Consider the following 24,169-nt stretch of genomic DNA (forward strand, 5'->3'; position numbering starts at 1 on the left):
GTAACCTGAACAGAACTATGTACATAATGATGGAATGTGGCTACTCCTTGGCCTATGCTTTGGAAGTCTGAAGTTTTTTCAGGCCATAAGAATTTTCATGAGGTTAATCCTTCTATGGCACAGGGGTACAAGAGGTGGGAAGGAACCAAAAACACAGCAGAGGTAGCCCAAGCTCCCCTAAGAGGAAACAGCCCCACTACATAATCTTGCCTCAGTACTTTTAGCCCCTGCTCAGTTAAAGAAGGGAATCTCAGTCAGTTGGAGAAGCTCTGCCCCTGCTGACCCTGCCCAGGATTCTGCTGCCTCCACCCCTACTTGTTCACTTATTCCTCCCAGGACAAGTGCACAGCGGCTTCTGAAAAGATCACTTCAGCGTATCCCAGAAGTGAATCTTCTAGAATTTAAACATTGATCTCTGTGTCACAATAAAGTAAAAGGGTAATTTTTTCTTCCCCCAAATTCAATGGACTCGATAAAGATTAAGCCTTATATCACTACAGCCATGTAGACCTTCACAAACCTCACTTAAGGGGGTGCCAATTTTCCAGCTGCACATCTTAGCGTATGCAGTCACCCCAGAGCAAGGACTGTGCATACAATGTATGCAGCAAACTCCAAACTGGATTTGCAAAGTGACCTGCTTAAAAACCCCCAAAGCTACAACTTTTAAAGGCAGACTTCTGATAGCTTGTTTAGGGCCACTCCATGGCCTGCACAATTCACCCACAGCAACTTCTGGCAGAGGTGGGGGTGAGGGCACCTCTGACAGTTTTTACCACTGCAGTTTGAGGCTTTCAGTTCCTCCTCTATGATTATAACCCAATTATATAAACACAGAGAGAGCTTTTAAAGCACAGAACCACCACGACTCGCACATTTACCCAACTGCATTTAAAATATCTGTACTTTCATAATTACAACATTGACAAGGATTTCAGAGGCAAGGCTAATTTTCATGGGGGAGAGAGGATGAGAATGATGTGCCTTGACATCAATCTTCTGCTCCACTCCAAGCTGCTAGGGTGAACCCCCATATATCTGGCATTTCGGGAGAGAGGTTCCCCCACAGTGTCACCTCCTGGCCCAGGCTGCAGAGCACAAAATGCTTTTGCTCTCTGTCCACTTTGTGTGCAAGTCAGAATAGCTTGGGCCTGAAGCTGTGAAGAACAGATACCCCAGCCTTGTGCTGAGGGATGAGGAGCAACACAGCCCATCAGCTCTCCTGGCACTGATGGCTGCCCTCACCCTGGTAAAGCCCCAAGTGATCCTTGCTGCTTTTGAGTGTGTCCTCACATCTCACTGACAGGACCCAGACAGGGATGCTTGCCTGCCCTGCAGGTATGTTTTGAAAACAAACAGATTAAAGTCAACAGGCTCGAGACTAAACTGCAAAAGGGCTGTGAAAGAAAGGCAGCCCTAACACAATGCTTAGCTTTGGACATGGAAATCCATAATTGTATCTTGCTGTGTGTCTGCACAGACCAAAGCTCACAGAGACCATGTACAGGCTATATTGAAATGAGCTATTGCAGGCACCACAGGTGGTGTCATCATGGTACCAACACAGGCTGCAGAGTCCACTTCTGAAAACATGCAGGTAACCACTGCTGTGCTCTGCAGCTCACCAGCTGCTCAACAGGTAATATAAAGCTAGTTCTAGGTACAATCCCACATGTTTATTTAAGCAGTGAAGCCAGCAGAGGAATTTCTTGATTCCTGTCACTCTTTTTTGCTCCTACATCTCTGTTCCCTTCCACTGTCTCCTGTTATGCCACTACAACTATCCATGAGGCTTGCTGGAAACTGAATGATTGAATTTATCCACATGGAGAAAAAAAAAAAAACAAACAAACAAAAAGGAAAGAAAACAAAAAAACTCCCAAACTAAAAAAAAAAAAAAAAAAAAGGAGAAGCAATACCCAACAATTTTTCTCTAGAGTTGCACAGAGACCACCAGAGGCAGGGGCTGAAATGGTCAAGGCTGGAAGCATCAGTGGGAATCTCCCCTGAATGTGTATAAATGGCACTAGTCCAAATGGTGATACAGAAAGAACAAACATGGTTTTTTCTTTTCCAGTCAACTGCCAATATTCCTCATTAAAACATGTTGGTTGTGTTCTCTCTAGCAGTGACACACCAGGGGCTAGATCTGGAAGAAGGCTGCCTCCTGGAAGTGCTGCTGCTGCACAGCATCCCACTGGTACATTTTGTCTTTTGCTTGGCAGCCAGACGTGGGACTTGCTTTTGACACTGTGCTGGCGTTCACTGATATCAGATTGTGAGGGGTTGTTTCATCAGAAACAAAAGAGTGAAATGGAATGAGGAATAAATTAGAAGAAGAACCAAGCTGTTGTTGCAATTCTTGCAACTTGAAAGAAAAAGAGGTAAAAACCAGCAGAGATTTTATTATCAGCTTCCCCAAATGATACTAATATTGTAATTGCTGAACTCCTTCTAAAGCAGGACATAGCTCCAGGTATTGCAGCACCAGAACTGTAATTGGGGAAGGATACAGAGCATGCACTGTAGGACAGAAATGAGGATGTTTGAGTCAGTGAAAATCTTTGTTCTCTGGAGAGGCTGCAGAAGCCGAGACCATTTCCAGAGAAAAATGAGAGTGCTGGAGGGGCCTTCCTACATGTTTTCACACCATTTAAAGACAGCTGTGTTTATGGATTTTTCTTAGCCTGGGAGAATCCATTAGGAGAAAGTAAGGTCAAATGGGGCAGTCAAAATGACGTGGGCAAAGATGTCAGCCTTTCCCAGGATCCCATGAAGACATTTATGCAATATCATCTGTAAGCTGGGCTGCCATACCTAAGGCTTTTGACACAGAATGAACTTTGCTTTTCAAATTAGAACTGACAAATAAAATAGATTATTCATCTCTACAGAAAAGAAAAGAAAAGAAAAGAAAAGAAAAGAAAAGAAAAGAAAAGAAAAGAAAAGAAAAGAGATTGAAGGATCCCTTGTGTTCTTCAAGTATACAAAAAAAACTCAACAAAACAAAAAAAAACCCACACAAAAACCCCACAAGTAACACATAAACAAACCCCTAGCAAAACCTGTACGATGTTAAGGGAGTTTTTCTAGCACAAGAAATATCAGGAAATATCAAGAAATATCCTGTGCTGAAATACAGTGGTATTAACCAAAATTGACAGTGTAAAAGGAGACACATCCAGTCTGACCTTGCTGCCAGGACTTCTGAAATGTACAGTAAAGTATATCCTCCTCCAGTGGCAAGTCATCAAATCTAGATTAGATGATGAATCTTCAGGTGAAGACACCATTCCTTCTCCATTCATTATGGATACACCCAGGCAGCTCCTACAAATTAAAGGTGAGGCAGATGAATCTACCTTTAGTGAAAAACAGATTCTTTCTTTCTTCCCTAATTTATCACAAAAACAATGGAGAGAGATCCCAATCCAGACTGCAGAGCTCCCAGCACGGGGATGGGATAGGACACTTCAGGTGGTAACCTCTGGACCCAGGAGAAACCATCTAAGGCAGATGTTTACCCTCCCTCATGTACAGGGCAGTCACTGGCAAAGCCCAGCCAAACCCTGTAGCCAGATAATCCCCTTTTTGAAAACAGGAGTAATCTCTCCTGTACAATGAATATTTTCTTGAATTATGAAAACATTGTGCCTGTTGTTTTGAACAAAATCCTGAGTCATCCTTAGTTGACCTAGTTGACATATTTAGTTGTTTCTCACATTTCTGCATTGCAGTGCTGTTAATATATACCTGCAATATTGTTATAAAGATCAAGGGCTCAACTTGTTTCAAGAAGGATACTTGTAAATATTCCTACAGGCTTTTAAGAATAGTGATGCAAATTCTGCCCTCACTTTTCTCTGGATAGGAGGGAAAGATGTTCATTTAAAGCCTGTTAGATAATTATTTTAACTTACATTTCTGGATCACTTATTTGTGGTCCAGAAGATAATATGATTTAGAATCTTATAAAATGTGTTAAGTTGGCTTAAGAACAGCCACACAATGATCCCATCTAGGTAACATGTTACATTGGAATAAAGTTGGATTAACTCACAAGAAGAAAAACCACAAAATACTCCAGAATCACCCCAGTGACCAGTGATTCACCCCAGGCTGAATTTCATTTCAAGGAAGATTTTCAAAGTTACTGAAATTCTGGCTGTTGAGCAATTATTCATCTGCAGTTCTGAAGGACATTCTTCACATTCCCCACTTCTACTAAGAGCTAGTAAGTATAAAAACATGAAAGAAATAAGCAAACGAAATACTTGAGCCTCTTACCAAAACACACTAACAGCTAATCATATTGCAGTCCAGGAAGGTAGGTTGCCATAATGCATTCAATAACGTGCTAAAGTTCCCATTGCAGTCAAACAAAATCCATGGTAAGAGATTTCTAGATAGACTCCAATTAATATCACTTACAGGAGGTCTCACTTGTCTCTGTGAGGCCGGAGCAGCTGGGGCAGCCTGTTGACTGACTGCAGGGATTTTCCTCCAGCTCTCAGTCAATGAGCAGCTGCTGCCTTGGGTTACTCTCTAAGGCTCACCTGTGGAATTTTCCTTGGATGGAGGCCTTGACCACCCAAAAGTGGCAGGCAGGTTCCTGGGCTTCTCTGCTGCTTTCTTGGCCAGGTGATGGCAGTTGCATTCAGAAGAACAGGTCAAATGGTGCAGACAACAGTAGGAAATGGGACATGTTTTTCCACAGGAGAGTTGCAGAATAAAATAATGCCACTGCTACAAATTCTAACTTCAATATTTTCTAATTCAGATGGTCTTTAAGCATAGTTGAAATGCTTTGTATCATTCATACTATGAGCAACCCACATTTGAATGCTTTTTTCACAATACAGTGTTCCCTCTCAGAAAGAGGAAGGAGCCAGAGTTTAGGACTGGGACTGCCTCATGTGGTAACATACTGTGATTTAGTTTCCAGTTGGTAGCAGAGGAATTCCCTAGCCAAGGGGGAATCCTGTGAAGATGAACATCTTTAGGCATTCAGTTAGCAGAGATACTGTGACTGAATGCACAGCTGTCAGAAATGCTGAGGATCTTGCACTGTTATGTTGTCCCTTGTCCCAATGTAGTGTCATGGCAGGTGACTTCTAACCCTCTCCTAGAATATATTTACACGTGCCCTATTTACACAGCCTTGTGTCATCTCTAGATTTAATGTTTGATACCCTTCTTTTGATACCCTTTCTTCAGGACTCACCTGCACAAACAAATCTGTTTTCACACCTTCCCTGTAGTTGCTTGAGAGTTTTAAAGAGCAGGTTCCCTTCCCTTTCATCATTACCCAGAAGTCCTCAAACAATTTGCTCTCATCGATCTGTCAAGGCAAGCATACTCAAATGAGACACTTCAAACAGTATTTTCTTCCTTTTCCTCCTGCCTGTCCTCCCTGAGCAGTCTGTACATATAGACAAACTCTAACTAGCTGATGCCTTCAAAATGCATGTCCAAGTCTCTGTTAAAATCTGTGCCCCTGCTCTGAAGCTGAATGAGTTGCAGAGCTTCTGAAAGGATAAGGCCTTGATTGTTGGAGATTTTTAAAACTATCCATCCCTTTGATCCCTTTCCCAATATGCACAAAATACTAAAATTCTCTCCTGGATTTCATTACACATAAAAAGACATGAAAGTGCAATTTGCTCCTTACTCATCAACAACTACCCATCAGCCTTAGCTCCAAGCTAGACCATTCTGGCCACTTCAAGAAATGGGTTTTGAAATTTCCATTTCCAGATTGCCCTGGCAGGTATAACTGTGACTTTGCAAACAGCTACAGCTGTGTGTGCTAATTGCTTTCCTCTAAATTATTTATGAGACGCTTTTGAGTGATGAGATTTCTCACAGCAGCATGTGCTAAGCATTGGCAGTGGGCTCCTGAAGTGGTGGGAACTCATCACCTGCCGAGCTGCAGAAAAGCCAGCTGTTAGCAGGCGCTGCATCCCGCTTTGCACTGAGCTGGGAGGGCAAGCTCTACCTGCTTTCAGCTCCTTTTCCAACAACTGCTCAATAGGAATTTATGTGTAAGCATTATATCTGCACATAACACACAGCCGCCACTTTTGGGATTAGATCAGAGAATGCTGGAGACTGCCTAATTTAGATAAGGCAGAATATAGGGTGTCAATGACCTGTGGAAGACAATCCATTTCACTAAACAGGACTTTTCAAGCTCTGGTCCCAGAGGCAGCAGGGGTTCTGTAAAATGCAATTAGGACAGCTACAAATCAATAGGCTTAAATTCACCACATAGAAGGTAGCAGATTTACTGGAAAAATTTTACAAGATACATAAACTGAAAAAGAATGAAAAACATGACTACAGAGAGAACAAAATATTTATAATGACCCACCACTTTACCACTGCTTTTTCCTGGAGGGCTTATCTCTGTCATCCAGCTAAAAACTACTTTAAAAGCTATGTCTGAAGGTAACCATAAGCCCTGTCAGTTAAATAAAAAAACTTGTATTCCAGGGTCCAGCAATTTATGTCAGTGTTTTTCCTTTCCCTTTCAGATAGGAATAACTGATAGGGAGAAGTAGTTGGAACCATGTTGGGTAGAAGAAAAACTTCATGTCTGGAGTTGCAGGAGCTCAACAAGGAGTAGCCAGAGGAATGAAGCAAAGCAACCTGTTAGAATTACTGCTCACTATTGGTGCTGTGATTACCTTCCCAGGAGGCTCTCGAGGTTGTTGGGTGAGCTACTGATGTGGCATCTTCATGAGTTTCACAACTGTGTTTAAGAACTAAGTTTAAACAGGATTCTCAGCCAACCTCTAGATGAAATTGTGCATTGGATATTTTCCTAAGCAGTAATTTTATCCTGCCCATTCCATAAGTTTTAAACAATTTGAATTTACCTTGTGCTCATTTATTCCATATATACCAGAAGATTCAGTGTTTTCTGTACAAAAGTGTACTGACCCCAGATACAGGAGTTCAGACAAGACAGAGGCAGTGACAAAGGGGGCTCTGTTGTTTCTCAGAGGTGAGCTGGTATTTCAGAGCCAGGTCAGATATTCCTGAGCTACTCTGCTCAGTGCAGCAAAGGTATAAACTCAATTGTTGTGGAAGGTGTGCAGAGGACAGCACACCATAATCCAGCTGTGCAGAAGGTCGGGAGGAGGAAGGCAGGGCAGAATGTGCCATTGCTCTAAGAGAACCCAGAAGTTTCATTTATTTACTCCATTCTCCCGTGCAGTGGAGTTGACTCTGGCTGTGTCCTGTTCAGTAGGTGGAACTTGGGAGTTGAAACAGATGTCCCAGCTTCCAGGCCTGCTCCCTCAGAGAGCTGAGCCACGTGGACAACTTGTCTTTCCATGAAACAGAACCTGGGGATAAGGAGCTGGGCTCCCTACAGAAGAAGAGGTAGAAACAGGGAGGGGAAAAAGCTGATGCTTGCAGCCACCCATCACAGATGCAAAAGGAGACAGGACAGAAGGTATCTGTCTGGATCTGACACAGACTAACAGCGTGGCACAGGTAAGGCTAGGAAGTCATTCATGCCTCATTTCTCCCACCTGTAAATTATTCCACCCCCTTCATCCCCATTGGCACATCATTATGACTACTCAATTAATTAACAGTTTAAAAGAGCTTTGAGACATTCAGGTGAAATGAAAGGATTTTTTTGTATTTCTGCTTCTCCAAAGTTGCATGTATAAACACTGAACCTTTTAAGTCCTTCACTGATGATGAGGATTTATTTCCTATTTATGGATGGGAAAGTTAAATCATGGAAATGTTAAAGCACGCATTTTGAGAAAGCCTCAAGTTCCAAGATCCTACTTTCTGCCCGTTCAGCTACATACAAACACGGCTTGCCTTTCACTCCCAGTCCTACCTGTGAGCAGGCACAAGTGAAGACTGGAGATCACTCACTGGAGATCTTGTGTTCAGGATCTCAATCAAGAATCTCAAAACTCAACCCTCTCTAGGAAACCTAAAAGAAAACCCAAGAAAACCAGTCTGGAAGCAGCACACTGCAGTGCTCTGCCCACCACATCACACACAGCACCCCTGTGTTCAGCCAGAGTTTGTAACAGCTTTGTTGCCACTGAGGAGTCAGAACCTGGGATCAGACTTTGGGAAGTGTCTGTCACATGGCTCTCCAGCACAGCGAGTGTAAATCAATGTATTACAGGGGTGAGAGTTTCCCTGACCAAAACAATTAAAACTCTCACATAAAAATAGAATGCTGGAAGGAAAATCTGTCCATTCTGCACTATTATTGTATTTAACAGAAAACCCAAGTTCCTGTCAAAAACAAGAGAATAGAGAATCTCCAGCCAGCTTTAATAGCAAGATCTTTTGAAATACTCAGCCATCTGTCACAGCAGGAGTGCTTGTTGTTCAGCCCTTCTGAAAAATTTGGCCTTTCTTTGGGAACACGATGCTTTTGAAACTCAGCTCTCAGGCCCCTCCTAGAAATCACTTCTTCCATGGAAAGTCCTGCTCTTTTTGTATCTACCACACAGAGCTGGACAGAGCTATCCTCAGTGCAGTGCAACCTGCCAGTAAAGCAGGTAGAGATGGGCTTGAAGTGCAAAACTGGAAGATTGCCCTGAGGTAGCTCTAAATCCAAGGAAAAATGGGTAGGTTAAGTCCAGGATTAACTGTACTTTCATTTAATGTTTCTTATGAAACGCATTACAAACATATTTTAGCAAATTTCCAAAAGTATGTATCTCATGAAAAGTGATCACAGAGTTCTCCTTTTCCCTCTCTATTCTTCCAGTCCTTTCTCTTCCTTCTCTCACTATTGTTGGTACTTTGACACATGTGAAGAAGAGGTAACAAAGGACTCAGCAATGGAATGAACTGCTCTATGCTTGAAAAATATTGTTAATAGTAAGACCTCTGTTTGGGGTGGAAAACCAGCTTCCAGATAGAGCCTTCTGGGGGTTAATAAAATCTGCTATACAGAAAGGAAAATCCAGGCGCAGGTGAATCATCTCATGCACTGGGAGCAGGCAAACAGGCAGAATCATGCACAGCACTGCACTGAAACAGAATCTCCCTGTAAACACCTACATCTGGAACCTGCAGTGATTCTCCTCCACAGAACAAACATTTTAAAGCAATGATGTGAAAACTGCCCAGCAAAGCAGAGCACTAACCTGGACATTTGCCCTTTCCTCTGCTACTGTTACATCAGAAGAACATGTTGCTGGTCTCCATTTTAACAAATATAGATTGAGCTCCTTGTGGCTCTCTGGGACAGGGACAAAAAATTATGTTACCTTCAATGAAGCAAGACCTCCAACAAGTCAACGGGATATATAAGAATATTTTTTATTTCTGAAGTGGCCAAGAAGCTTTGAAGTTACATTAATACCTCCAGATAGAGAGTCATGCAATCCCTCCTGCTGCAAAGAAAACCTCAGTAAAATGGCTACATGAAAGTCAACAGCAAAATTCCCACCAGCTTCACTGTGAACAAGACTTCAGGCCATAAATCTGTTCTGTAAAGGGTTTCCTACCAAATGTTTGAAAATTATTTTTTCCAAAAGGAAAAAAAAAAATAATTGTTTCATTGTATTTTCTATAAAAAGCTGTAACCAAACATTTCATTTTAGATTGGGGTCAATCTCAGTTAAAAAATTTTCAGTTCCCATACACATTTTCATGAAGCAGTAGAACTCTGTTGGCTGACATGTTCTGTTGCCAGATTGAACTGACACACAAGAGTTTGATAATGCCAGGCAAAACGTTTTGAACTTTCATCCCCATAAAAGAAAAAAAAATCAGCATATCAGGGTTCTTCTCCAACCCTCACTCCTAAGTTTTCACAGTACAAATACATATGGTAGTACTGCAATTTTTGAAAGATATGTTAAAACTACAATTCACATCACAAATGGCTACCACCTGGCACAACCCTACCAAAGCTGAGAAGTTACTTTGGAAAACAGCATAATTTGGAACAGAAGTCAGCCTGAAGAGCTCCATTTCCCAAAGAGCCCAACAAAACCTTTCCCTTGGCTCTGCTCATTCCTTTCCAGGAGGAGCCCAGTGGAAGGGAGGCAGTCAGTGTGACTGCCAGTTTTGCAGAGTCCGTGAAACTCTTCAGAGACATGACCCCTGTTCTGGCTCCTGGATTTCCAACAGAGGACTCTATTAAAAATTATCCTCTCCAGGGCCCCAACATCTTCACCCTTAACCTTTCTGAGTCATTAAAGAGTACTCAGCCCATAATACAACAAATACAAACTTCCATTTGCTGCATACAAAGCAAACTTCCATTTGCTAGGGCACAGCAACTTCAGAAGCTGCTGAAACATGAAGTAACAGCCCAGACTTTGTTCTGCAAGGCTGAAGCCCCAGGAACTGAAAAGAACTTCAGCACTTGCTTAACCTTAAGCACAAGCTGAAATGCATGGCTGAATAGGAATGGCCTGAGGAATTATGCAAATGCTTAGCTGAATCCGGGTCCAAATATAAATTACTTTAAAAGATAGAGAAGCAAGCAGAGCAATTTAATCATTTTTATCTCCTTACCAAGAATGCACAAGTTCTTACAGCTAATATTACAGCATCTTCTGCTGCTGCCAGAAGCCAAATGACCTATTCTTTAACAGTCAAGCTCTCCTCATTTTCAAACTGAAGATTAGTCCATTTATGCTGAACAGTGGCACAGAATGACAATTTCATAATACACAGATTGAGAGCTATTCCACTCACATGTCACATTACCTTGCCCTTTATCCACTGCACTACCACTTGCAATTGACTATCATGATAATAAGGTGGAGCTGCCTCTAATCTCCAATTTTGTATGTTCTGGGATGCTGGCAATTCATTATACACTGCCACAGAGTGACCAACTGGATCTGACCTTGAATCTGAACACAGAATCTGAACTCCAGAAAAAGTGGAGACATAACTTATTCATATGAACATACTGCAGTGAAGTTACAACATGAGCTGGGCACTTCCTTAAAATGCTGAATAAAATGAACCTCCAGCAATGGCACTGCCAAGGGCAGCCAGCACCTCCCAGCAGACTCTCAGCACTGTCCACAAGTGATCCCTCCCATAAACATGAAGGCTGATTGTGAAAATTTTTCTACACATGACTAGTCCTTACTTCTGCAAATATTCTCCCAGCCATGAGCATTTTCAGGGTCAGATCCCACAGCTGTACTGCTAATAGGCAGTGCAGTAAGTGTCCAACACAGTTTCCAGTTTGCTCTCCTTGCAGGAATATCAGTGAATCCATAATATAATCTCTGATTATGTCACCATAGAAAACCAATGTGTTACAGTTGGCTATCATAACTGTTCCACGCACTGAAGAAAGTCTTTCTTTCACTGTGATCTGAGCAGAAATGCAACAGAGAAAGTGGAAAGCAATTAATAAATTCTGCTACCAGAAAGAGGATTGTGGTAATTACAGCACAATTGCCATAGAAGATGTACAAAAGAGCTCACTGAGAAAACATCCCAATTTAGACTGCACAACTCCAGGGACTTCTTGCTAACAAAATACAGAGTATTTTACTTCTAGGTCACTGATTTCAATCTGGCCTCAAAGGAAAAAATGACTGGAAGTTAATGCCAGCTGACAGTGGTGTGAAAGCTGCAGGGTGGATCTCAGCCCACTTCCTAGCAGATTGGAGAACACAACCCAAGTATTTGTGATTTGTGTAAGTAATAGGGCTACAAATTCAGGCTGTGATTCAATGATACTGCAAATCCAGCTGTAGGACTCTTAGGACAAGGAGCTGATATGACACACACAATCCTGCCAATTCCAGCTTGTCTGAAACCTTTTGACAAGTTAACAGTGCACAAACAGGTGCTGGGGCAGATCAGATATCATTATGCTTTTTACAGCTGTAAGAAAAATCCAGGTTGTGTGTGCCAGCCAGTCCAACAGGAATGTAGGTAAGTGCCACAACTCACTGGGTCCAGCCTGCCTGGTCTCAAGGGTCACCAATCCATGGCCTCCAAGCTCCATCCTTCAGTGACAGCAGGTGCAGGCTGTGTTGGAGCAGGCATATCAGAACTGAGCTGTTTTACTGCTGCTGGTCACTCTCTGAGCCAGAGACAAGTGAAGGTGCTGTCTACACCTCCGTCTGTCCTGCGACAGGGTGGAGGCTGCCAGATGGTTTGCAAGTCACCCAGGGCACATAAAGCCACACAGGCATTAAATAGCATAAATAGCGAGGCATTAAATGACACCATCCCTGCTGGCACCACATCCCTGCTCATCAGTGCTCCATTCATTTAAACACTTTAAAGAGAGCAGGGAAATAGGAGATTAGAGAGATGTGCTGCTGCCTTTGATAAGCCTGAAAATAGAAGCAATGTTTGTGTTAATCCTGTAGCAGTAATATAGAAAAGGCACGATTAACTGCAGTTGCAGGAACAGTCTAGTGCAATCTATTTTGCCAGTGAATTTCTCCACGGAAAGATGGGTCACAGGGCACACCTGCAAAATGCATCCAGGCATTCATATCTGCATTGTGTCCATGGCCTCTGTTCCAACAGATGGTTGGCCAAAGGATTTCTTCTCCTTTTATTTTTTTTGAGTTTTTTTCTGAACACACAGGAGCAGAGCAAGCCCTCCTGCCAACAGCACAGTGAATGCAGAGCATTCAGCAATGAAAGGGTGACCTTGATTGGTGTCTAATGTGTAAAAACCAGTTACTTTTCAGCACATAATAAAGTAGAAGAGTTCTGCTATGATCTGCCAGATTCTTCAGGCTGCTCTGAGGAATACTGTTGGAGATGCTGTCTATACAGTCTCTGCTTGAGACACCAGCTAATCCTTGGTCCCTCCACCCTGGTGGTTTCTCCTGCTTCACTGCAAGATTGCTCCTAGAGAAGAGTGTGTACTGCTTATTACATAACAGGCTATTCCTTAATCAGCAGCACAAATGTTAGGGCAGCTCTACCTGACTTGTACCTACAGATAGAAAATGCAGACAGCTTCTAGATTCCTTATTTTCTGTCTTATTTCCTTTTAAAATTATTATATTCTGTGAGCAGTATCCATCCCTCATTGCTGCTAGTAATGGAGAGGAATGAGCACCCCTGTAGGTAAGAAAATAAGAAATTCTGGATCCACTGATACTGAATGAAAATATCCTTGCTGAGTGCTCCCCTTAGAACTCTACACCTTTGGGAAAGAGGCCAAAAGAGGTTGGATTAGCTGGTGTGAAGGCTTGCAAGATCAACTGTAGCTTGGAAAGGCAATACCATCATAAAGGTGCTACTGAGAATAGAGGGGGATTAACACGGTGTTTGAATGGATCCACCAAGTCTTGGGATGAGGAAACATGAACAGTGTTGGCATTATGTGATTGTAATAAAATCAGGCTGATGATGGAGAGGGGGAAAAAGTGATACCTCTTCTCTACTAAATAACAAGAAAAGAATGCTGGCTGGAAGGCTGCAGTCCCTGTGCACACAGCCACATTTCACTGGAACTGCAGAGAAAACCCCCATTTGGGACAGACTGCGTTAGCAGAGGCCACAGAGGAACAGGAATCAGGAACTGGAGGTAGCAGTACAGAAACAGAATAAACCAAGGACTTTCCACATTCTTTAAAAACCTAGGGCACTCACAGGACAAAAGCTTCCCTGGGGGCATGGGAGGGGGGTAAAATCTGTGCTTTGAAAGGGAAAAAATTCATAGCTTATAAAAAGGAGGGTGGGAATCACAGATCTGGAAACCAAATGCATACAAGGGCTGTACTCTGCGTGCAGGGGGAGGGGTGTTGCAAATGAGAGGAAATATTTTTGTTCTTTTCAGAGATTTCTAACCCATAAACCTACAGCCTTCCATAAGGTATTCTGCTCTCTCTCCTCCGTTTCAGAGCTTATCTGGAGAAGAGAATGTTAAGTTGTTAGCATTAAAAAGAAGGGAAAAAAGTTAATGTGTTTTTAATTTTAAAAAGAAGAAACTTCTTCATAGCTGCATGAGTTAAAAGTTGCCTGTGGTGTTATGTCCATGTGCTAAGTTTCCTTAGGGATCCACTTACTTCTGCATAATCATCTATTTTAATTATACGATGCCATAGGGTATATGATACTGTATGGACAAGTAAAGAGACAAGGAGATGACGTGGGACAGAAAATACAGCGACCACATTTCCAACAGCAAAAATGACTGTTGCATGCAGTCATGAGCATGGGATAGAGGAGGAAAAGTCATGTGAAACGAGTTACTTCAATCCTTCACGTCCCTAAAATAAATTCCTTCAATCCCTTGTGAGGCAAATTTTCTCTCTCTTCTGTTCCACATCTCAAACCCAGTATGATTTCTTGCTCCAGACTGTGACAGTATACTTCACACAACGCATCCATCTTCTCCAGACTATGATCCCAAGTCTTTGCCATTTCAGAAGCCTCCACCTCACAGCAACCCCCCCAGTCCCAACTCAAAATCCCACCATTTCTCCAACCTCCCTGTTATCACTTTTACATATATAAACATTGACATTATCTATACAAAAAAAGATCAGGAACTTCTGGTATCTGAAGAATCCCAAAGCACTCCTTCCAGCCCTGAAATGTTCCCATTTCCTAACCTCATTTGCAGTGGAGGTGATACAAAGAATGAGACTTGTTGACATCAACCACAGCAGAAGGATCTCCAAGCTGGAGAGAGATCAGGGGAATTTGGCCTGGGCACAGCCAGATCTCTGAGCAGCACATGCTGTTTATCACACCAAGCCAGAGTCATGACTGCATCTCATCCTGGCAGATGAATCCTTTCTCTTCTCTTGTTTTTCTGCACCCGTGGCTGTTGTGCTCTCCCAGCACCTCTCCAGAGACCAGCAAACACAGTGGTAGGTACAGGGGCAGCACATCTGCATTAGTCATTTCCCAGGGATCTTTACTAGCTGCTCTGGCTCCTGTAAGCTTATGCAGATTTTGTAATGATGGATTCCTAGATCTCTTTTTGGAGATGAATCCCAGCAAGCTACAGCACTGATGAAGGCACCAGGACCAGTGATGAAGCTGTCCCACCTGAGATCCTTAGGGACACCAGGAGGTGAAGGGTCTACCCGAAAAACAGAGCAAGGCACAGGGAAGACTTTTCAAAAATTAAAATATTTCTAGCAGAAAGACAGACTGTGACATCAGCAGTCTAAAACAGCTGCCAGAGCTTGTCTTTCAAATGTTTGGTTCTAACTATCAGCACAGCACATCCAACCACTGAAAGTCAATTCAACAATATCTGGATTAGTAACTTTACATGCACTATTACAGATTGAGACACACTTGGGTGGAAAGGAGTTTCCAAGCCTGGAACTGCAAGGGCTCAAATTTAGTTACAGATTGAGCTTTAACTCCTGAGCACACTTGAACTTTGCTCTAACTATAAGACAAAAGATGCACAAGACAGAACTAATCAGCTTAAAACAGTGCTGTTGACATTCACAATTTCATAAAGAATGGTTTCACCTACCAAAGTGAAAAGATGATCATGCAAGTGGGTAAAATATATTAAACCAGGAAAACAGTGCTAGCATTCCCCATAAAGAAAATACTCTGTAATTACCAAGAGACAGGATATGGATAAGCAGTTTTCAAGAGGAAAGCCCCTCTATCTCATTAAACAGCTGCTTCGTTCCTGCATTTTTTCCCTGTTCAACTCTTCACCTTTAATCTGCAATCCTCAGCTATGCTGCACACACCAAGAATGCAAAGCTGACAAGCACAGGAGGGCCTCCCTTATCAGCTTAGGATAAAAGGAAGAGATCGAAAGGATGGATTGTCTGTGATTTTTCATTGCAGACTGGTAGATATTTTATGCTGGTTTCAGACAGGCTAAAGATTTGGAGATCTGAAGATTCATTTATCTTGAAAGATTTGGAAAAATATTGGTAGAAAATAACAGGTGAGGTTCCACACAGGAGAGAAAGAAGTGCCATGGTGTGGCTGTGTGGCAGGAGCTGGGGACCGCGGGGCGCTGCCCTTCCTCCCCCTCACTGAGGGCTGAGCACTCCCAGTGCTGCTGAGAGGAAGATGCAAATCAATGAGTCAGTCCTCTCTCCCCACAGGATGCAGAAAAGGGTACGTGCAGGTATAAAGTCTGCAGTAATATGCCAGCAAAGGAAGTTTCTTGCTAATCCCAGTGACTGCCTTGTGGCTTTTTGAAGGAGGATTTCGATTTTTCCTGAGGGCAGCAGGTAACCCCAGAGCGCTGCTGAGCCACTGCGGCAGGCAAGAGGAGCACAGAGGCTCCCAGGCCCTCTTCCTTGCTGTCTGAATAAGGCTTCTGAGTGCAGAATAGACAGCTTGGTCAGGGCCTTCCTTATCCTCCCCTCCCTGCTGTGATCACAGGGAGCTCCCATTGCAGGCCTCTGATGTGCTGGCAGCCTCTATAATTTCGAGTAGCTGTGATTTATGCCTTGGACAGAGCCTGTACTTAGGGAGTACCAAGGTAGGGCTGGCCTGACCAGTATAACTGTGTCGTGTCCAGCCCTCTGTATTGATCCAATGAGTGATGGAAGTGAAGAATTCAACGGCCTTTGCTGTCTGTAAGGAACAGCAAAGGGACAGGAGCTGGGGTGGAGGCAGGGATTTAATTATCCCTCACACCCAGCAGCCAGGGGTGTGATGGTGACACTGTACTGATGGGGGAATCACTCTCTGCGACCTCCCCCTGCACCTCCGCTCGGTGAGGAAGGAAACGGGAGCAAGAATGAGAAAATTTTTTGAATGCTTCATCCTGCATTAATCACGTACCATATCCTTCTCCTCATCTAGTCTCAGGGGGAATGTCACAGGCATTGGAACAAGAGAAATGAGGGGAAGTTTACAGTTGCCTAAATCTAAGAGAGAGAGAGGTGTTTGTGGCACACAGCATGTTGTAGCTCCCACTATAAATTCATGGGCAGATTTCCAACAAGTAATAGGGAGCCAAATCCAAACTATTCAGTGAAAGGCTTGAGCAACCTTTAATCAGACTCCTAATTGGTCTTTTCCTCTGTTTCAACATTTGTTGTTTGAGGAAACCAACAAAAGTTCCCAAATGAGCTTTTTAAAGTGCCATTCAGGATATAATCAGGTCTCTTTGAAAAGGGACAGCTCTAAATTCAGTCATAAATATTTAATACTGTTGTCTGCCAAATTTAGCAAATGGTTTTAGTGGGGACCTGTATTTATCAAATTACCACCTTCAAGACAAATGCTTACGAGGAATGCTCAGTCTTCCTAGACCTTTTTCTGCTAATGAGGGCATGCCCCATCTTTTCCAAAACACCACTTCTAAGACAATGGTCCAATTTTTACATTACAGCCATGTCTGCCTTGTACTGGCTGAGTAGCTGTCATTTGGATTCCTCCTATCAACTCTGAATTCCCTTTCATCTGGGGTCTGTGTTATGTGATGGCAGCCCAGAGCAGTGACCTATGACTATGCTTGACTTCTTATCTCATGACATGTGGACTAACTTACAAATGCAGGTAATTAGTTAAAGACGTTTCATGACAAATTAGACTAATGGAATTGTAATGGTTAAATTAAGTCCTGAGGTCAGTTTTAAGGTCCCTTGTTAGGGGTGATAGTTAAAATGCAAGCTGTCAGACTCTGGGAAGTATCTTGTTTCTTTTAATAAAGTGCTTATTTTGCATGTGAAAAGCCAAGGACATAACTGCTTCGATAGGGTCGGATCCAAGGGAAACAATCTGGTTGGCAGTTTTTGGATAAGTCCCCCAGTCCTGCCCCCAAACTGTGTCCTATAGGCAAGACACACAGTGGAGAGGAGCAGTACGTGTGCAGAAGGATCAAAGCACACAACTTTGCACTGCTCTGAACACTAATCTCTCACTCTCCCCTTGCACCTTTCAACTGAAAATTTCATCTGACATCTTTCTTCAGGGAGGAAGTTAATTTTGCAAAATCAAACAGTCCAACATAAATTAAACAGATAAATCATGTCCTGTTATCCACATCCTTCCTCCACAAGGAGTCTGCAAGGCTCTCCCTGTAGGCCCTTCTAACAACAGAGCGACTTGATAACTCACACACTGCTAAGGACAAATGGGAAAGGAAGAGGCAACAAAATGGAAAACATTATTCTGCAATTTTATCATTCCCCAGTGTGCCCATGTCTTGAGCACTGCCTGCAATTCTGTTTGTGCAATCTCAAAAAGGTACATTAGAGTGAAAAGAATCAACAAGAACATCAGAGGTACCAAATGGCTTCTGTAGCAGAAGAGACTTTGTACACAAGGACTGGTTTTCTTGACAAACAATAGCTGAGCTTGGATGTGATTGAGCTATTTAGCATGGAGTGGGATGGAGAAAACAAATGGAGTAATTGGTCTTCTTACAATAAAAGGAAACACTTTTTACACAGTTAGTAGTTGAATGTGGATGTTCACTGATGTTGAATCCAAAGGAATAAGTGCACTGAAAAAATCAGATAAATTCTTGGGAATCTAACAGCCACTACATATTGCAATTCAGATACAGCCTGGAGCTCAGCAAGTGCCTCCACATTGAGCACCAGAAGCTGGAAAGACATCAGAAAATGGAGTCCTCTCCAGTACCATCTTATGCTCTATTTTACACTTCCAGCACTGCAGTCTGAGACAGAACACCAGGCTGGGCAGGGCCACTATCATCACCTGGTCTTGGGTCTCTCCTCCCTGCAGACAACAGATTAGTCCCAGATAAGGTTAAGTCACTTCCCTTCAAAGGCAGCCCTGACCTCTGGATGGCCACGGCAAGAACAGCTCGATTCAGAGCTGTCTGCTGGCCCAGGATGGGCGGTGGTGAGGGCAGGAGGATCTCATATGTGTCAGTACATGTATACGGGACTGGGAACGAGGGGGGTTCCCTAATTACACAGTCTCCATTTTCAACTCCATGCACATGCTTTGATCTTTCCTTTTCCAACATAAACACAGAGCAGAGCACAGCTTTAGACAGACATCCCCTGCTGAAACCCTGCACTGCTCCCAGCCCAGGCAGAGAACCAGACAGCGAGTGACACAAGGCAGCTGTTTGCTACATCCCTGCCACACTCTTGGGACATAATGGCAAAAAGCACAGTGCAAGGACCCCTAAGGAAGAGAGAGAGTAACATAAGTATGTGTTCAGATACCATTCCAGAGCCAGCCCAGGCAGCTCTGGCAGGCACAGTACCCTTCACTGCTGTTCACCTCTTGAAACTAGGATCAGTGTATTGAATTCACCTTAAAAAATATATATATATTCAGACTAGAAGAACAGAGCTCACTCTGATTTGGTACTTCTGCTTGGTCTTCTGCCATGTAGGCAAACAGTGTCCTCCCCAGTCCCTGAACGATGGTGGCTGTAGGAGATGGAGACCCCACATTCCAGTCACAGTGTGCTCCCTTCCTGTGGCACTCCCTGCCCACGTGTGCCTCTGCCCCTGGCTGCACCTGGGGCAGCCTGCACAGCTCATCTCTGGAGCTCCCCAGGTCCCAGCCAAAACAGTGCTGTCATTGCTCCTCTTCTTACCCTTTTTTCCCAGCACACACACACACAGTAACAAGCCAGATCTCTGGTGCTTAAAAGGAACACTTAAACTGTTAATGTGCATTGAAGGAAAAGAATTATTCTTTAGCACACTTACTACACTTTTTCTCAGGATAAAAACTGCAGGGATGGAGAATTTAGGTATTCAATATGCATGTAAGTTACCAGTAAGATGACAGGAGGAAATCAAGACCAAAATCCACTCAGTGCCTTGACTTTCTGTATCTTTCATTTCCCTAATTCCTAGCATGTGTCATTCAGACTTTTTTCATCTATGCATAAGGACCAAATGACGCTCAAATGCAACAATTCTCCTCCACCAAAAAAACAGGACTCAAAAGCTCATTAATAGAACGATGCAGAATTCATTGCATTGTGCATCCTTGTAAATATGCATGCACACTCTTTTTATCTCAGTTCATGTACATGAAATAGTAATAAGTAGGAAACACAAAAATATAAAATGAGACCCTCATGTTGTTACTACACTACAGTTCTTCTTCTTTATGTGAGAGCTTTTAGCATTAATAGCTATAGGAGAGTACACACAAGTCACTCTGAGTTGAGAGAACTCATTAAGTTCTGCTGGTTTCTATTACAGAGATGGGACTATTTGGACCTTGAACATAAGACAGAAAGACGTGAATAATGATTTATTTGGAATATAAGAGAGAGAAGATACTTCCCATTAGTGGAATAGCAGCAGCTGTTAACTCTGTAGAGCATATATGTATTAGTTTGAAAAGTCTGTAGGTAGGGAAGATATTTCAGCCTCAAGTATCCTCATAAGACACTGACATACTTAAGCTGCAGTTTGCAATATGTTTGTAGAGTTAATGCTTGACAATTTTTTGGTTTAGTATTATTATACAGAAGTGATACCAGGATGGTGTTGTCAAATAAATTATTATGTAAGATGCATAACCAATGGATATAATAGAAAAATTAATTTGAAAAATGGATAACATATCTAATCTAATCTAATATCTGTCTTTAGTTTTGCTTTAAGAGAGCCAGAAAGCAGGGCTATTCAAGAGTTTGCCTTTGGTAGAATACTTACTCAATCCAAGTAATAAAGGATAACAAACACTTATCTTCTTTCCTTCCACTGCACAAAGATACAGATATTTCCTAAAATAACTTTGATATTTCCATGTAGGACGAAGCTAATTAGATTCACAGAGTCACAGAAATCTTAGTTGGAGGAGACCTCTGGAGATTGCAGTCCAGCCTCCCACTCAAAGCAGGAGTGCTGCCAACACCAGATCAGGTCATCCACGGCTTGGCCCCGCAGCCTCTTAAAAATATATAAAGATGGAAATTTCACAACCACTTTTGGTGACCTCTTCCAGTGCTACACCACCCTCTTCATGAAGAAATCTAGCATGAGAAAGTCTGCTGAGAGTTGTAGTATCTTGTAAAAAACTAATGAAGGTCAACTAAATTTTGTTCTTAAGAAAGAAGCTGTCCCTAAAAGACTTGTCTCACTGTTAATTCTCACAGAAAGAGTAAAACCCAGTTAAAGAATAGTATTTACTGGCCAGTCTATTTTAATCTCTCACCAGTGAATATATCTTCAAAATCACCTTCTGATGGTATGGAAATGTTCTCAGTTTTAACTGATGGAAGGAGAGCTGAGGTGAGCAGACACTGTGTATTCAATTACACAGCACATCCAAAACAAAGCCGGGAGCTGAATCCATGTTTCCTATGCACTGCATAACTGAATTAACCACAAAATCACTTTACTGTTACTTAGCTTTCTTTTCCCACTAGCTACTGCAAAGTTAAGTTGCAAAAAGTTGAAATAAGTATCTAAGGGCAGCAGGATTGATGATAGTCTTTGTCAGGATCTGAAATTTAGAATTGCTCTTTGTTACTACGTAAGAAAAAGTCATTCTTCCTTATCCCTGTAAGTATGGAGCTCACTCGGATCTCAGTCTGCCATTCTTTCACTTCATCCTCATTGAGATGGATCCTGCAGTTCCTCCTGGAGAATGTAAATCAAACTCATTGACTGGCACACACATTGACTTTAGATTTCTATCAGATTTCAAAGATGCCACTGGAACCTTTGAGAAGGGTTCAGTCTTTAAAGAAACACTTAAAAATGACAAGTGGGATCAGAATGCAGCAGCAGGGGTGGCAAAAGCAGGGTTCAGTATGTGTATCTACACTCCTAAAATGGATCAGCTGGAATGTCATTGAGCGTCTTCCCTGAAGAGCAAAAGAGCAGCCAGGTCTCTGTGCTCACTTCCTATCATTTTATTCCTATCATTGTTGTGCTACAGGGTCAGTTTATCTAACAGTAGGAACTGACTTCATGGAATGAGGATTTACTTCTGAGAATGGGACCACTCAAGCCCCTGCAGAGGTGCTATTTTGTACCTGCAAACCTTCTCTGCACTCATCTGGTGATAGCAGAGAGATGCAGCTCCCATTACTATCTCTGAGCACACAGCCCCTGTTAGCCGAGATCATGCAGTGCCCCTTTTACTGCAGCAATGTAAACATTTACCAAGAGAAGACAAGGAAATATGATCTGACACAAGAAGATTAAGCTGTATGGGTTTTTCACAGGAAGCCAAGTCCTTTAGCTGTCAGGTAGAAGCCACAGAGTGATGCCTATTGTTTCTTAAAGAGTAATTACTTCTGATTGCTTCCGAGTACACTAATTTGTCTTGATACAGAATGACAGCATAACCCAGAGCAGTGGATAACTGCATTACTTTACCTGTGTACAGGTTTTCTGGGGCTGGCAAGTACACCTGTGCTAGTTTGAGCAGCACTAGAGCACTGCACTCACACTTTGCAGGGTTGTACCCACAGGAGCAAAACCTGCTGCCTCTGCCCAGGAGGGGCAGTGCCCTCACTTGGGGCTGAGATGGGATCCCAGAAAATCCTGCCTGGTCAGGGATGGGGCGAGCTCAACACAGCATTATGGAAAGGCAGAGGGCACAGGGAACAGCTGGATTCTAGAAAGGAACAACTAAACTGACTGACTGAATGAATGAAAGGACTGCAATTGCTGATCTTCTGATCTGCTCTTATTCTCTCATATTCTCATATACATTGTGTATGCTACATATGCTGCTACCTGAATCCATTCATGCACCTATGAAAAGCCTTTTGCTAATTTCATCTACATAAATTGTTTTTATGAGTATTCCTTCCAAAAAACAGGAATAAACAGAATAGAGGGAAAACTTGCTAGTTCACAAAATTGTTAGAAATGTCAGAATACACTGTGGGTGCCACCAAAAGTCCTATTGCTCAGGGATGACTTTGCTACGTCACAATTTTATGTGGTTGTTGCAGGGCAAGAAGAACCCCTGCACCAGTCAAAGAATCCTGGTTTGTCAATGCTTTGCTCCTGTAGTGCAGTCAAATCAGGAAAGTCTAGAAATTTTGCAAACTGAAAGCTGAACAAAATGTTCAGGTTAGGTCACTCAGAGTGTTTTGCTGCAATTTTTAAACATTTTGTTTCTATTTTAATTTTAGTCATTTAAATCTTCTGATGTCAACTACCTTAAAACTTTGAAGTAGAAAGTGACTTCAATTGAAATAAAAATATTAAGGTTCCTGGTAAAAAATGTCAAAAAATACTGTCATACACATTTTGAAAAAGCAATTCCATGCCTTGGCTGAGCTAGAGAAGATTCTGGTTTGTGAATCATTTCAATTTTGACAAAATTAGGATTTCTAAGAGGAGAAAAATAGTGAAAGGAAAAACAAAAATCATAAAAGGATCCCTGATTGGTCCTAAACAAAAGTTCACCAAGGCTGTTGTCCAGTGATGTTGTCTATTTGCAGAAAACAACAGTTTTATCACTACTGACTGCTGTTTATCATAAATTGCTCTGGTCAATCAGAAGCTGCCCAGGACTTGAAAGTCAGACCCACAGAGCTGCAGTGAGGGGTCACAAAACTGACCATCATGCTCCCAAACTTCAGCTGTCATGCAGAAATTCAAAAGCCAGAGGAGTAGCATTGCACCGTTTTTCCCACCCTCCTGGCATCCCTCAGATTCTCCTTATGCCACTTTACAGCCATAGCAGCTCCCTGCTGCTCTTCAGACACTTCTAATAATTCTGGTCTTAAAATTTCTTCTTTGCAGGGAGAACAGTGAAGGCATTTCAACACTTATTGCAGATTCATTGCAACATGAAAAAAAGACAATGCTCACCTCACGTTACCTCTGTGGTGGTAAAATTATTATTTTTAAGATCTGAGAGGGTTGGCTTAGTTTATCCTAACTAGGAGAATGCTCTCCTTGGCTTAACAGCCTGTGATTGTTCCCAGCTCCCCACTTCTGAGGCAAGGTAATACTGAATGTGCCACTCCTGTGGGCTCCACCAAGAGCCAGCTCTCCACAAGGCCTCATTATCTGCTTTGATTCATTCTCACAATTGTGGCAGTTAAGCAGCTTTTAAGGAGTCCCTCCCTCCCAGGGTTGGCTCCCTGCCTTTGTTAGCCTGAATGATGTTTTCTTCACCTGGTTTGTTATTTTCCGAACTAGTGTATAGGCTGGATCTCTGCAACCACTTGGAGGAAGGGGGAGCAGAGAGGGGGATGCTGTCCAAGTGTTCTCTCACTGATCAGAGTTAAAAAGGCTTCTGCCTGACCTATTCCAAATTGTACCTGTGTCATGGTGCTCTTGTCCCCAGGGCCTCTTTC

Source organism: Zonotrichia albicollis, chromosome 9, assembly GCF_047830755.1.
Source record: "Zonotrichia albicollis isolate bZonAlb1 chromosome 9, bZonAlb1.hap1, whole genome shotgun sequence".
NCBI lineage: Eukaryota > Metazoa > Chordata > Aves > Passeriformes > Passerellidae > Zonotrichia > Zonotrichia albicollis.